General features: G+C 37.3%; 1 non-coding gene across 1 annotated transcript in view; it reads left to right on the top strand.

Annotated features, from left to right (window-relative positions):
- The window catches only part of LOC136884834 (uncharacterized), a 54,057-nt gene extending 38,409 nt beyond the window's left edge, over positions 1–15,648 (top strand). The window contains exon 4 of the transcript XR_011018935.1: positions 15,571–15,648. This is a non-coding gene — a transcript (uncharacterized protein). The remainder of the gene's footprint in view (positions 1–15,570) is intronic.
- The last annotated feature ends 1,502 nt before the right edge of the window (positions 15,649–17,150 follow it).

The following is a 17,150-nucleotide window of genomic DNA, read 5'->3' as shown; positions in this document are numbered from 1 at the left end:
AATGTAGTGTCCATGTTTTCCCCTATTGGCAGCATGGCCTGAAGTTATCAGTGTACTTACCTGGAAGTTTGTATTGCTTTGGAGGATGTAATAAAGTCTTGTATGTGTATAATTCAGTACTGCCAGTACAGGTATGAAGCTGATATTATGAAACACGGCAAATGGTGCAAATACCGCACATATTTAATTGATTTAGTGATATATTGTACATACTGCTTACAATAATAATCAAATTCACTATATTCCTTTCAGACCTTGCCTACACAGTTTTGTAGTTATACCTATAATCCAAACCTACACAATTGTAGGTATTAAGCTATTCCTTGGTAATTTAGTTCATTTCCCATACTCTCCACTGTGTGGCAGCACTGTATTAATTTGTTGTGTAGCCATCATGGCTGAATCTGGCAAGGCAGCATTCATATAAGTACTGATTATATTTTCATATTATGCTTATTTAAAAGAGGGTATTATGATATTTCATGTATAAACAGATGTTTGTTTTGTTGTATGGAATTTGTTTTGCAAAGTACTTAGTAGTATCAACAGAATTCTGTTTTGAATGTTTACCTGCACAATTGTGTAGGTTAGGTATTTGTTGTTTAAACCAAATATGTGCAGTATGTGTTGCAACTGTAGAGAATGGGCCATTCCTCATTATTAAAGTGTATTAGCAAGGGTTATTTAGTAGCTGGGGGGTGTGTTTTGACTACTACTACTACTACAACTACTACTAATAATATTAATAATAATTGTTACCAGTTCATTGGATCCAATCAGAGATGCTGATGAAATTCTGAACTATCTGTTGAATGATGACTCAGAAATTGAAGACCTTTCCGATGATGATGGTTGTGATATTCTCCAGCGAGATGTTATTTCAAGACAAGAGGAGTCAGAAGAGGAAGTGATCTGTGAGAAATTAAGAACATTTCATGGAATCAGGATAGTTTAGTTTTGAAACCATATCATCAAATTAAAGAAGCAAATGAAGAGAAACCTTTGGGATAATTAGACAAATACTATCTGGATTCCTTTTTTGAAGATACATATACAGCTATGTATTTTCTTAAACGAAAGGCAAGGAACTCAGAACTGATGCTATTGAAATCAAGAAACTGTACGACATTCATTTAGTGATGGGTTGCATTCCATACCCACCTATCAGGAATTTCACTGCATCTTGCGGCAGCTACCATGTCACGTGATCGCTGTTTTCTTTTGCGAATCTGTCTCCATGTTGTTGATACAAGCAGTCCTCCTGGTGGTCGAAGCAGATTGTGGGAAGTTCAACCTGTGATTGTAACGCATGTTATTGTAAATATACATTAAAACAGTATTTTCCGAACAAGCCTAGGCCACTCGGATTAAAATTTTTTGTTGCAACTACATCTGCAGGGATCATGATGGACTTTGAAATTTACCAAGGGAAAGAAAGCGATCTCCCAGAGACAAATACATTAGGACTTGCGCCATCTGTGGTCCTCGGACTGAAGGATTCTGTTCCACCCTTCAGTGTAATATATTTTGACAGGTATTTTACAAGAGTGTCACTGATGGAAATGCTGTACAAAGAAAATTGTTATGCTACAGGAACTATAATGACAAACAGATTGAAGCGCTTCACTTTCTGCCCTGATCGGGACCTCAGTAGAGGGGACTTTGAAAAATTTTGCTCCTCTGATGGGAAACTTGTTGGAGTAAAATGGAAGGATATAAAATGTACAACATTTCTATCCTCAGTGACTGGAAGTTCTCCAATTGGTGTGGTTAATAGGTGGAAGAAGATTGACCATGATTATGTTTATGTCAAATGTTCTGCCCTTGTAACAAAATATAATAGGTATATGGGAGGGTAGATTTCTTCAATCAGTTGTTAGAATGTTATAGAACATGGATAAGAACTAAAAAGTGGACACTCAAAGTACTACTGCACTTCCTGGATCTAGTTGCTGTCAACAGCTGGTTGGAGTACCATGAAGATAGCAGGAAAAATGGCATTCCAAACTCCAGAATAATTGACTTGATCAAATTCAGGATGGACCTAGCTTAAGGTCTCCCCTGCAGTCCTGATTATCCCAGAAAAATTTTGGACAAATAAAAAAACCCAAATTCGTTTCCACAAAACAGACCTCAACACTGGAGAGCACCATTACCTGGTGAGAACACTGGCCAGTTGTTGATTCCCTGTCAACAGATGGGGCTTGCGAAATGAAAGTTTATACTTCAAGATCAAGAGTGCGATGTAAAAAATGCAACATGTATTTTTGTTTAACTTAGGACAAAATCTGTTTCAGAGTGTTTCATACGTAACTATGAGAGTTATTTTGAGAGATATGACCAAAAACAAGATTGAAAACAGACTATATATTCTTTGTTTTTATCACATTCCTCTTACATTTTGCTGAACGTTCTCATAGATGCAATTACATTGTAAATACAGATTATTCAAGGAAGGTTTCTGTTTTTGGGAAAAAAATCATGTTTCTTATGTCATTCCTAGACTATACAATTGTGTAGGTTAGTTATTTAGGCAACTAGTATGCAGAAAGATAGAACACACGAGTTTTGTACCCTAATATGTACTGTTTGTTAGAATGGAAGTGGAAAAGCATTGAAAGTAAAAAATAAAATAAAAATAGGACTATAAGAATTCAACATTTTTGAACTTCTGGGTCTGAAAGGGATATAAAAAAGGACTACATAATTGGTGACATAATCTTGATCAAGTCTGACAAAATCAATTTCTTGTTGAATTGTGCGTACAAGACCAGGGTTCAATAAAATAGTAACTTTCCAAAAAACATATAAAAATTAGAAGACCAGTGAGACACTTCCTGTATGGAGCTTTGAGTTGACCAGATGTTTACTTCCATCTCTTTTCCTCACATATGAGGGGATCGGTTCCAGGTGATTGTGGCTTAACCTCCATGTGAGGAGGTATCTTAGTACAGAATCCTCTCCCCAGATGTATGTTTCTGCAAGACTTTGCACACTTAACAAATCAGAAATGGCACCATTCATTGCAATAATTTTTTTAGAGTTATAGAGGGGCGAACCATCAGTTAGCACAACATTATTAGGATTACTTATGCATTTTTCAATATCAGTACAGATTTTGTCCTCGGAATATCTGTTTGCAGCCTTAGCTTGCTTACACATAAGATGGCATGAATTTATTGAATGAGGTGCAAGATTTAGGAACATTGCAAACTGAATGGTATTTTCACAATCAGTAAACACTTCAAGACTCAGGTCACTGTAAAATTTAAGGATATTAGCCACAGAATTACTGAAGGTTTATGCACGTAAGGAAATGTTAATCTTCTGTCTCACCGACTATAAATTCTTTCTGCTTAATCTATAAACAGTGTACAGGCCTTGCACTTCCTGTAATAGTACCTAGTTTTTCCAGGTATTTCACATCAGTAATATTATCTTGGTCTGGAGGACTACCTACGAGAACCTGCTTTTCTGCTGGGAAATTCATTCCAAGTTTTATGTTGTGAGCAGTGTCAAGGAAATTTGTGCCTTTTGCTCAAACCCTGCTGTATGTGGAAAAGAACACTGGGAGTTCAGTCAAACAAACTTCGTTCCTAAGACAGTTAGTCACAATCCCATCACAGCTGCTGTTTTATGATTTTTTTTGTATGAGCCCTACACTCACTGGTATATTTTGTGCTCCTGTTCAGTGCTGCCACCATAAAGTCTAATGCCTCCTTGCCTTCTTCATACTCACCAGTGTCTAAATATCCCTGAACTAAGTCAACATAGACACAACTCTTTATTGTCTCGCACCAAGTTCTTCTTAACAGCTGTTTCATTAACCATCTAACTTCCGAGGATTGATTGTGAAATATCTATAACTTCTTCTTTCTTTTAAAACTCTCCTCTGTAAAACCTGGACTGCCATCAATAGATGTTACCCAGTGACAAAAATTTTGAAGATGTGGTGGTGTAAACATTTCCTGAGGTAACAATAGGGATACTGGAGATATTGATGCACAGTTGGGTTGGCCCGAAGCCTGACATGGTCTTGAATCACCTCTTAGAAATAGCTACCCAGAACATTGAGTCCTGAATCATTATGTTTCTTGTGAAGACCTTCAATGATTTCTTGCTGATGGGAGACTTTCCTCCTGTTCCTCTTTGTTTGCTTTGCCATGATTTCAGCCATTTTATTATCATGCTAGCCTGCGCCAATTGCTGCTTTAATTCCTTAAGTATGGGATAAAAGTTGTAATTTTGGTCATGGGTTCAGTGATTTCAGAGATAAAATTAAAACAATTTTAAATTGCATGATAAATAGGAGCAGCAAATGGTCAGGAAAAAATCATTTAAAACTTTTTCTGGTTGGTTTTCTTGGTTGTGTTTTTTGGCATTGAGCACTCTATTTTCTTTGTTTGCAAATGTGAGGGAAAATAAAATGCTTAGAACGATGTTGGGCAGTAATAGCCACTGGTCAGTTGATACATCTACTTATCATCAAAAGTGTGCAGATCTTAAGTGACTGTATTGGGTGGGATACCATTTGTCTCTTTTCATCCTCACAACCCATTATTGAGTTAATTCGTTGTTATTTAAAATGGAAATCAGAAACTTGATCAAATGAATAATAACTGTGTCTCACAGTACTTCCTCTGTTGAAGCATTAAAATGGGTTTAATTTCAAACAGGAATTATAAAAACAGTGTGAGTTATAATTCAGTAACAGTTCAACAAAATGTTTCCTGATATACACTAACTTGTGCAGCCGTATGCTGAACATAGGGCTGGCATTCTTGAGACAATAATATAACCTTTTGCTTTCCAATACATATGAAGTCCACTCACAATTCACAATATATCTGTATTCAGCAAGTTACCATGCAGTTAGGGTCGTGCAGTTGTGAGCTTGTATTCGGGAAATAGTGGGTCGAAACCACAGTTCGAAGCCCTGTAAATGGCATTACTGTTTTCATGCCAGGCAGATGCTGGGCTGTACTTTAATTTAGGCCATGGTCACTTCCTTTCCACTCCTAGTCCTTGCCTATCTCATCATCGCCAAAAGACCTATCTGTGTCGGTGCAACGTAAAGCAAATTGCAATATCCCTGTCAGCTGACCATATGTTCTCATGCCTTCACAAGGAGCACTGATGTCAGGCATACAGGCCCTGTGTGATATTGTAGATAACCTATAGGAATAATTGTTTGTATGGTTCATGTTGTTTAGGGCTTATGTCCTTGATGACTTCCTTTCCAAATTTCATATGAGGTGGCCTGTCCTAATCCATCACTGATGAGATTCTTTGTGCTCAGTGCCTGTTGTCTTCTGGATTGGTCCAGAACATGTTTGTCACTTGTATTTTGGATCTCAGTCTCATCCTTGACTTGTACGATATGAAAGTGACTGAGATATGAGCAGTATGTGTAACACCATTCATAATAGAGCGAGATCCTATAGGAAAAGGTGTCAAATGGACGTTCATGTAGGTGGTCCATGTGTATAGTTCAGTGGACATGAGAGACTGGTATGTGACAGCAATGTCTGGCTGGAAGAGGAAAGCAATGTTAAACTACATTATTCTTCATTTCCTTAGTTTGCCTCCTCAGTGACACATAGTTCTCTATAACAGCTGATGGTAGTACTGTTGAGGATCCTGCCTGCCTTTAGGCTGTGCACTTTATGTACAAGAGGAAATATGGAAGATACATATTTACTGCTGAGTTGTATTTGTTGGTACATGATGTGAATGGTAACACTGATAAATTGTGTAGTTCTTAATATTTCAGAATTTCTTTGTTTATAATGAGCAGATTATATGTAAGTATGTCTGTACATTTTTCTGATTGTTCGGTGTTATTTTAGAAGGTTTTATAGTATGTATTTTTTCCAATCTTCAAAAATAACTCTGAGCATTCAAACAGGACATTTCTCCACTCCTGAAAGTATCTTAGATGTTATGCTTTTATGAATACTTGATATAGACATTTTCTGACAAATGATAATGAAGATATCGAACTGAAACTGTCTCACTTACTAGGAAATTATGAATTGTTAAGCCCACTTCTATATAACTACATTTCCAGATGTGTCAGAAAAATTTGCCTAATATATTAACTTTTCCACAGGGCAGTTACCAAATTATATCAGAAGAGATGCATTTGAAGGAAGAACTGATATCAGAGTTGGCAGAGCCAAGAGAAAAAACACAGGTGAACACATTTGAAGAAATCTAATATTTTGGTGACATTTTTCTGATAATGGAAATTGTAACAAACTGCTGAATAGACTTTATTGAGCAACTCCTCATTTTAAAGCAGGCATTTTGAAGATCCTTCGGAGGATGTATAGTGAGGTTTCCAATATTTTGAAAGTATTTTTATATTTTCTTCATATAGTTCAAAATTTTATGCTGGGTAACATATAGCAGCTATTATTGTTCAAAGTTCCTCCACTGCATGGCACCTGGTGTCTGGTTTCATCACTGTTACTGCTGCCTTATCATAACCAGATTTAAACCATGACCTTTAGTCATGTGTCAAAGAGCTCCAACTGATTTCTTCAAAATATTGATCCAAGATGTCTGCCTTCTTCTAAGTCCTCCTTTGCCTAAAGTTTTTCCTCAAAATATTACTTGTATCAGACTCTCCTTCTAGGAGTCCTCATACTGTGATACATGTATTTCATCCTCTGAGGTCCATGGCTGGTTGTGTGTGGTACCCCACTGTCAGCAGCCCTGAAGATGGTTTTCGTGGTTTCCCATTTTCATATCATATGCTGTGGTTGTACCTTAACTGTGGCCACAGCTGCTTCCTTTCTACTCCTAGCCCTTTGCTATCCTTTTGTTGGCATAAGACCTATCTCTGTTGTTGGTACATGAAAATAACCCACAGGAATTCGACAATTTGCCATTATATATCTACATGTTGAAAGATTGGATTCTCTTTTCTGTGGGTAATAAAATATATAGGGCTTTACATTATTTAGTAGGATGGAGAGGACACAGCACTTTCTTATTCTCTTTTTGAGATTTATTCTGTGGTCGTTTCAGAATAGGAGTTGACACATGCGAATCAGGATAGACTCTGCATTCTCTATCCAGCTTTTGATTTTATTAGAATGGTCGTATGTTTCTCCCTAGATATACCTTTTTTTTAACCTGTCTTAACATCAGATAGATTTCAGGCCTCTTATTTTTCCAGAACACTATCATCTACTTCTTTACCTTGATACTGGTGTTGGATATGTTCTTGCCATATTTCTGATTCGTCTTTTTTCTATAGAATTTTTTTTCCATCTGAGCTCTTGTTGAGGGGATTTGCTTGGATACAGTGAGAAAGATGCACATATGAAATGAGCCCAATCGTTGCACTGCAGTTTCATAGTATTATCAGCAAGCTGTTGACTTTGTTCCTCCATATCCAATCCCTTGGCACTGTCGTATCACCCATCACTACTCCTTCTTACCTACTTTTCCTTTCTCCAATGGTTTCCTTGATTTTCCTGCATGCATTTTCTACCTTTCCTAGGACCATAAGGCCTTGAACATCCTTGCACTTCTCTTTCAGCCATTCTTCAAAGATGGTTTCCACTTTTAAACCAGGCATATTGTGAAACTATACTTTAATTAGCCTATTGGAACCTGATAATAATCTAACCTGCAGGGACAGAAAGCTCTATTTATTTTCAAAAATTATGCCTTAATTTTGTTTATTGAGGTTTGGTCAAAAGGTGGCCTTTTTTCAAAGTTATGTACATCACAGGTCAATGCCTAACTGTTCATTAACTGTTTCTCAGTCATGAGCAGTGAATCATTGTGTGATGTTTTTTGAAGCAGCTGTCCAGATGGAGTGGAACACCTCATTTTTCACATAGCCACCTCACTTCAGGCCTTAATTTATGACCGTTGCAAACTTTGCAAGGCCTAGAAGGATGTTTCTTTCTTGTTGCTGGAGGAATGGGCACTGGAAAATGTCCCCATACATTTGCCTCAAGCCGCAGGTGACTGTCTTGACTGGGCATTCTTCCTTTTGTTGTCCTAGGCGGGAGAGCAACACAGCAACAGTCGATCGGCAAATGCTGTGAGAAATTCTGTATAATGCAGCCACCTGCCAGTAATCTTCATGAAATCAACATTTGAATTGAGGATAACCATATTCACTAGTTACAGAATATTCATTTTATAACACTTGATAGTCCATTGCATTATGGGGAAACATGAAAGGACTTGGTTTTGACAATATAATGCATTCGTTTTCCGGTTGCTTCCAATACCCTTGGGGTTTTTCACTACTTCCTCTCCTCCACTTTGCTTTCTTTGAATTTTCACATCAAAATCCAAGTCCTTATCGACATTTGAAATTAAATGCACATTCATTCTTTCCATTTATGGCGAGAATATGATTAGCTTTTGTCAGTTTTACTGTGCGGAACTCTGGAGGCCCGTTCTTCCTGGTAGCGCACATATGGTACCCACAGCTTGAGTTCCAATCTCCAACAAGCTGTGAGAAAGTTCAGGAGAAACGTACCAGTTATCAAGATATAATATATTACTTTGGTTCAAGTAGGCTTCCATTAATTACAACACTGCTGCTTTTGATGCTAGAATAATGTCCTGTTTGCCTTGTTTGGTAGAAATTTTGAACTGGGAATAGTATCCAGTAGCACTTTCACAGAGTTTGTAAATTTTATTAACAAACATAACTTTTTGGAAGGATTGAATTGCACAAGCAGGAGCCTACTTAGAAATTTCATGACACTGTAATCAATACCTATATCTCTGTCAAGATTGTAGATTTTCTGAAACTTAGTTTACAAATATGAAATAACTGGTCTGATTTTCCATAGGCAGTCATTTGGATCTGTAAACATGTCATCAGAGAAGTGCAGAAGTCGTGACATTTGATAGAATAAAATGTCATAGTCTGTGAAAATATTTTATTTTCTGAACCTTCCTATTAGACCAGCACAACTTGAGTTTTGGTTTTCTTACGCTACTCATGAGAATCATCAGCAAAAAATTTACTGTCACATTTCAGATTGTTTCTCATCAAATTATTCACCTGGAAAGCAGCATAGTCATTGGTTTTCATCGCAATAATTTCCCAGAAATCATCCCCAAGATATTCTGAACACACATCTAATACACAATCTTCTCAAAACAATGACACAGAGATCAGAAACACCGGTGAATGGAATTGTTTTCAGTTTATTGGAAAAAGTTGACCATTTCCATGTTGAAGATCCATCTCATAAAGCAGTCCCACTACCTCAGTCTTCGTTTATATCGCCATGCTGTCATCATCACTAGAATCGTTTTCCTAAACACTATCATTGTTAGTGTAGGAAATAGCACTGTCTTCTGAAGAAAAATCATTCTCATTATGATTTTCTAACCATTGTAATGTATCTACAGTACATAATCATGAGCCATGTTTGTGTACTAACAAGCACCAGCAGATAGCACTTTTTATTTTAACAGTATTCTATGGTCTAAAAAGGGTGGATTCCATTTTGAAGTTTCACAGAACGTCAAGGAGTAATCTACATGTGACGCAAGACTTATCACTTGCTAGTAACTAAGACTACAAACGTTTATAGTTTGGTACGGAACAGTTCTGTATGTTGGAGGTTGGTCCAAATTATCGCCGATAGGAAAGGTTTAATTACAATAACAAAGTTTTATTAAGATCTATCTGTTTAATACATTATAATGTTGTTAAATTTCAAATAACTTCATTAATGATAAAGTTATATTTAAGACATGTTTAGCTCCCTTACAGAGCATCATCAGCCAAATCTGAATCTCGAAGAATGGTTATGTTTGTAAATTATTATTGTACAATCTTCCTGCAACAGCTGCAGGTTGCCCAAAGGCGAAGAGTACCATCACAACAATAATGGATGTGGATACAATAGATAATGTGTTCGTATGATGTTAAATGTAGGCAGTCGAGTGAGGCATGGCAAACAGCAAGCATGGTTCTTGAAGATCATGATGGACTTCTTGAGTGTGGTAATGGCGATGTTATAGATAAAATCTCTATTTAGCCCAAAGGTATTGCAGAAGTTGACAAAAAATGCAGGTATTGTTCCTCGAGCACCTAACATCAAGCCGATTACAGAAATGGATGAGAGCTTATATATTTGCTTGTAGAAGTCCGCCATTTCTTCATAAATTCTTCTTTTTTCTGCATCGACCTCTTCTGGCTGGTTTTCATTGGTCTCAAATCTAATTGTTGGATCAATGATGAAACCTTCAGAACAGGATGACTTAAAAGCAATAATGTCAATGCGTCGGTTGCTTCCTCTGTTGGAGAGACCGTGTACTTCTTCATAGACATTATAACCTTGTCCTCTAAGAGCGTTAGCTATCATTGATCTGACTACATTATGGCGTGAGGTGCACAGTAATTCACCATGTGGACAGGCTCCCAGGACATGTGAAAAAGTTTCAAACACTCTGTGGCAACGCCGACAGCGGCTGTTGCCCTGGGATCTGCCAGGTACAGTGTGCACAGTAGTGACATTGGCGTTCATTTTTATTGCATCACTGCAAGACAATCCTTTATGATCACGAATCCATGTATTCGCTGGAGTATACTGTTTAAATAGGACTACACCTTTGCCTTTATGCTCTTTCTTGCTCCATTTGTCAAAAGCTCTTCTTCTCAATTCGAGTCGGACTTTCTTTGTATCTACAAAACCATGTCTTTTGTCTCGAATAGATTCTGTTTCTGCTACATTCAATGCGGCAAGGCTTGTGCTGATTTCTTGACATAAGTTTCTCGTTGAATGTAGAAAATTATTATTGGAAGATTTCAAAATTTTGCATGCATTAATATGTTGCAGATATATTTCCCATGATACACAAAATAAACCCAGACCTTTAAATTTCATTTCAGCTTATATCATATCATTCGGGACATCCATGGGAAGTTGCAGAATTCCTTTAATGCCCCCCTAACCATAATATCGGCGTCATTTTAAATTTGACTGGAATCTTTTGTGGTGGTACTGTCTGAAATTTATGTACCAAACTGGGGCAGATTGAAGTGTTTATGATTACAAATTTTTGATCGGAATGCAAAAGGGGTGAAGAAATGAGGAGCTCTAGGGTGTTTTTGAGCTTATTTACGACCTCGATGGACTGGAAAGTAATTTCATTGGAAAAATTTACAACCAAATATTTGATAGATTCTCCTTTCTTCAGTCATGGTATCTGTTTTTCATCTGCCGTGAATAGTTTTTCTTCTGACAGGTGACCATGTTTGATGCATATTCCTTTACATTTTCCAATGTTGATGCTAAGCCCAATTTCTTGTAGTTGATGTATGGCCGCATGAGCAAGTACTAAAGCTGACTCAGAATCTTTTCCAACAGTAACTACATCATCAGCAAAACTTAATACTGTTAGAGCTTCATGATCTGGACTCAACTGAAAGCCATATTGGGTAGATATCGACGTTTCGCTAAGGTCATCCAGAATATGATTGATGGTGAGATTGAACAGGATTGGCGACAGAGGAGAACCTTGCATAACTCCCCTGCTTATCAAGAGAGGTCTTGTTTTGCTTCCCTGCATCTGAATTTGTGTGACATTTCCTGTTTGCAGATTCATGATTAAATTTGTAAGTTTGGTTGGAATTGGTAACGACTTTAGTGTCTCATTTAAATGGGCATGACCAACGTTGTCAAAGGCTTTCTGGATATCTAAGGATATAGCAGTCAGATTAGCTTGTTTGTTTTTGGCTTCACGGAGAAGAGAGTCGAGTATCGCAGTGTTGACATGCGTTCCAGAGGAGTTAGTAAATCCTCGTTGATTGGGGTTTAAGACAACATGTTCACAAAGACGCCTGTCAAGGACCTGCTCAATTATTCTCCTTATTACTGAACAGATTGTGATAGGTCTCCAGTTCTTAATATTGAGTGTATCTCCACCTTTATGAATTAGAACAGTCCTGGCCTTTTTGAAGATAGAAGGTACAACCCCAGTTTTCAACATACGTGTGGCAATGTGAGATATTATGTCGATTGCAATACTGTCTTTGATAACTCTGACGAGGACGTGGTCTAGGCCGGGTGATGTGTCTACGGCTATATGATTAACAGCAAAGCTGATTTCATCTGGGCTTATAGTGTCATTAAATAAAATGTCAATTTGTTCCCTATCAATATCACTTGTATGAGATGGTTATTCGGATCGAATCATGTCATTAGGTTGCCCGAGAATTCCAGAGAAATAATGAAATATTTCATCTGAAGGAATTTTACAGTTTTCAGCATTGGAATTTAAAACAGATCTAATAGCCTTTCTGCGCTGATTGTAAAAGTGGTACTGGGCAAGCTGATATTTGTATTTTTCACGGCGTTTTATTCAGTCCCGTTTTGTTGCCCGTTCAGGGTTGGTTGTCTGTTTATATTTCCTTTGGTTGTCTGTGATTTGTTTATTTTTCATATACTGGTAGTATTTCCGTGATGGATGTTTGGGGCCAGGAAGTAGATCAATCGCAGAGGCCAAGAACTCACACCAAATGTTAATCTCATGGTCAAATTGCTCGTCTGTCAAATTGTTTAAAAATCTACTTCGCCACTGCATCATTTTCTGCTTATATTCATGCGGTAGTGTGTTGACAACTTTAGTTTCCTTGTTAGCATTAGGGTCACTTTCTTGAATGATTGTTTCAACATTTTGAGAGGGATCAACCCTCTGTCGATTTCTAGAAACTAAAATTTGATGGTGAATATCAGGATGAGCTCTGCTGATGTGTATTTTGACCCCACGGGAACTGGAGTAATGACATCCGCAGTGTGGACACTGACAATTTATGTTGTCAAATGCCTGGTTTGAAGAATTCGCACTGTGTCTAGCTGATAAATTTGTATGAAGAGTTTGAGATGCCTGAGGAATTCCTAAATTAACGTGCAATTGTTCACTATCTACCAATGATGAGTCCTGAGATAGTAGCTCGTGAGCTCTTGCTATGTGTATGTTAATGCCCCTCTTTATAAACTTTCTGTGACATACCCTGCATTCAATAAATGTAGGCACAGCACTTGAAGTGCTTGATGCTTCCCGAGAATCGACCATGCTTTGGAGTGTTTGGCTAATCTGTAATAATGCTGTTTTTGAATGATAGATCTTACCGAGTCAGATGGTTCTCTCCACTGCTAACACAAAGGTAAATAGCTGATGTGAAGTGTCAGAATAATAATAATGCTTATATATCATCATATGTTCAACGACAGTGGTACAGAAATCAACCAACAAAGCCGTCATAGAGGGTACCCCACAATGTTATCACGGAGGTTGTACATTGGTAATGTAACGGAGGAAAATCAGATGCAGATCATTAAAATAATCTATACTATATCATAAAGGTTCTACCGCAGTACTTCCATCCAGTTAATTATATTGTAAGATTTGTTATATAAATTCAATATATATCCAATCAAATGTCCAAATGCAGCACCTAACCTAGATTGTTGGTATCGTATGTAAGCAGATTAGATTGTTTAGCCACAAACAATATGGTCATGAGATGATAAAATTCTTACTCATAAGGGCCTAAAGACTGCCAAATGTACTAAACGGAGATTGTATTAGTTAATCTTCAAAATATTTGTGATATAGAATAACATAGCAACCATTCAATGAACGTAAACAAACAATATGTGTACTAACCTATAAGTATATGACAAAACAACTATAAATGCAGAAAACGATACAAGCCACAATGTAAACTATAAAACGTATTTCAAAATATCATCAAGACCAGAAAAACTATAATAAAAATGAATATTAACCGTAATAAAATGTCAAAATATCAAGATCGGGAAGTGTCTCTTGACACTCAAGTCACAGCCTTCTTCCTTGCTCTGAGCAAATTTAAACTTACTCTACTAGAATATCATAAAATACAGAATCTTTGGAGGGGTGCCTTAATAACATGGGCTTAATAGGAGAGACACATTAAAATTGTGGAGAATGAGTTGTTCTAAAATATTTGAAACAAGTAGCATGTCTAAAATCTTAGAAAGGCATGAAATTCAATCTTAAGAGCAAAATTTGAAAACTTCTTTGGACTGAGATCTGGTGAAAAAGTTTTATATCCCTTGAGAATAAGAGTCTATAACGATTCCAAGATCTCGTCAATTTGATAATTGAACTTATGACATTATGAATGTTGGTCCTCATGAAATTTAAATGCTCGTTTTCATTTTGACCTCAGCGAATGCTGTTGAATAAATGCACTCTTGTTTACGTCAGTGACCATACGTTGAAATAATAAATTTAATAAGGCATCATTGAAAGGGACGTAAATCGACTCCAAGGAGTAGACACTGAACAACAAGCAGTCACAACACAACCTGGGATAACACCAAACTGACAAACAGCAATTGGAGGGACATACAACAAGGTATACTACTTAACTTTTAACTACGATCGTCGATTTACGTCCCTTTCAATCATTCCTTATTACATCTATTATTTCAATGTACTGTCACCGACGTCAACAAGAGCATATTTATTCAGTAGCATTCACCGAGGTGACATTTCTGCATTTCCTTTGGATCATGCTGAAGCCATTTTGATGCAGATTTTCTCATGCCCAGCTGTTCCTTTTAATATGAAGCACAGTCATGTTCTCTAAATCAGTGTCTCGGGCCAGGTCACATATCATATGACATCAACCAGTGTCCATTAGCATGGCAACTTCTCCTTCACTGACACTAGGAAGACCTGACTGACACATGTCTGCCACTTATTGGCATCCCCCGTTGAAGGCTTTACCCACCGTGCCACTCTCCTGTAATTCTATTCAGTTTCACCGCAAGCTTCTTGTAGACCTTGAGGACACTGTCGTTCTGTACGACCTCTGGCACATTCAATATTTATCCAATGCCATTGTTCCTCTTTCAAAAACATCATGACAACACTGTTTTAGATTGCCAGCTAACCTGAGGCTGTGTTCAATATGCCAATTTGCATGCATGTGATGTGATGTTAGGTAGTTATGCAACTAACGTCAATCTGAATGTAAATGTTGTTAGTCTATATTGATAAAGCCCTCAGATTGTCTAGATTCAGTGAAAAGTCCAGCAACTGACTATTTGTTGTATGAACTTGAACATGATAGGCATGAGATTGACTGTTCTCAGGTTAAGATCCAATATATGTCTGTCTGTCTGACAATCAGTCATCTGTGGGAACACAAGAAACAAACAGGTGACCAGTAATTTAAAACACATAATAGTATGAACATGATGATAGGAAGTTATAGGAAGAGAAAAAAAAATGGCATAGATTATTGTTGTCCTTCATGTTCTTCTTCTTCTACTTCTCCTTTTGCTCCCTCTTCCAGTGCGGTCTTTTTTATCCTTTTATCCTTTTTCCTGTTGTTCATACGATTTTGACTTGACCGTTGTTTGTTTGTTTCCTTTTTACATTGGGAGAATAAATTTATATATTATGCAACTATGCAGCTTATTTTCTCAGGTATGTCATGTCTATTTATAAACTTTTACTTTAATTATCTGTTTACTCTACATTTCTTACTTTGTTTTGCATATTTGTTCCTTACAGACTTCCACTGATATTAAGGATGAAATATGCATAGATGAACATGCAGTAGGTCCATTGGTTGCTTATTTCAAGGAAGAAGACAAGTAAGTACTGTTTAGCTTCATTAGATTTTACACCCTTAACCCTCGACAGTAAGGAATGTGCTATTTTTGTGATCAGTGGCTCCCTCTGCAGGCAAGAGGTAAAGTGAAGACCTTGATATCCCAATATCTTGTGTTCAATACAAGCGCAGGTCCATCGAGATAATTTTTGAATTCTGTCTTCTGTACTTCACTCATAGCCCGAACTTGTTGGTTTGATCGTGGCACATGAGAAAATTCCTGAAAATTAAAATAAGTCAGCCTGTAGTATCTAGTGATCAGCAGGCCGCCTAGTTGGCACCACTTAGTATCTGAGCCAGTACCATGATTATTAATATTACCTTCGCGGTATGATCTCCATATTGTAATAGGTGTTCCTGGTGTGTCTATTTGACCATGACCTTGCTGTTGGCCTTTCTTGCAACATGACCAGTCCAGAGAAACGACCTGCTGTGAAGTAGGCACTTGATTTTGTCTCCTTTCATACCTCCGTACATCTTTTCATTCTTCTATCGAAACCCTAATTTCCTTCATTATTGACTCTTCCAAATACCTTCTTTCTGTGATATGGATATATTTACTGTCACCTTCAGTAGCTTGTCAAGTCTCAAAGATGTTAAATATAATGGCTCGTATGATGGCATAGTAGATTTTCATCTTGGTGTTTTAGGTACATACTTTTAATGTTGTTTCCAATGGAAGAATAACACCAGGCACCTGCCTGGAATCCTTGTAATGTTTCAAGGCCTCTTTATTGGCAGTTAGATAACCATGTTCTGGTGTACTGGACCACACCCCTCCATTACCGATAATATATGACATAATCTAATACACACATCGGGAGATTCGAGGCATGGACCACGACTAGGAAAGGCCTAAGACACAACCCTGAACTGGAAATGTCCCTTATCAACAATGCACAACAGGGATGAGACTAATACTACTGGCAATAAAATTCAAATAAAATTTAAATGAGGGTTTATTGATGTAATAAAATTCAAGGAAAAAGAAAATGAAGCCAGCAATTTAAAGTATAAAGGGACACGTACATTATTCATTTGGTTCAGTCGATGTACTAACGTAAATGCGTGAGCACAGCATTTCTCAAACACCAACTTTAATATTAAATTTACGACATCTCGATTGTACTTTCACTACATAATGAGCTAATCTGATTACAATCCACACAGATTAGTTTGGTCTTTCTTTCCACGAGATTAATTACATTGTTTACATATGCGTCCATCAAACTCCATCATCATCTCAACAACTATAGCCATAGAAAGGAAAGATCCCCAAGCTTGCGGGTGAAGAAACTCAGAGCAGATAAAATAAAGGAAAGCAGGTATCAGCATGGCACAGAGAGAAAATATCTCTGGACCGAAGAACAATATTCAAACTCAAAGAGAATCACAGGCAGTGCATAGCCTGAATATAAGAAAGTAAACATGGTGGCCATGTGGGCAAGCTAACGGCCAAGACAGAGACCAAGGCAGAATA

This window comes from Anabrus simplex, chromosome 13 (genome assembly GCF_040414725.1).
Source record: "Anabrus simplex isolate iqAnaSimp1 chromosome 13, ASM4041472v1, whole genome shotgun sequence".
In the NCBI taxonomy this organism is placed as follows: domain Eukaryota; kingdom Metazoa; phylum Arthropoda; class Insecta; order Orthoptera; family Tettigoniidae; genus Anabrus; species Anabrus simplex.
Note: the sequence above shows the minus strand (reverse complement) of the source record. Positions and strands in the feature narration are given on the sequence as shown.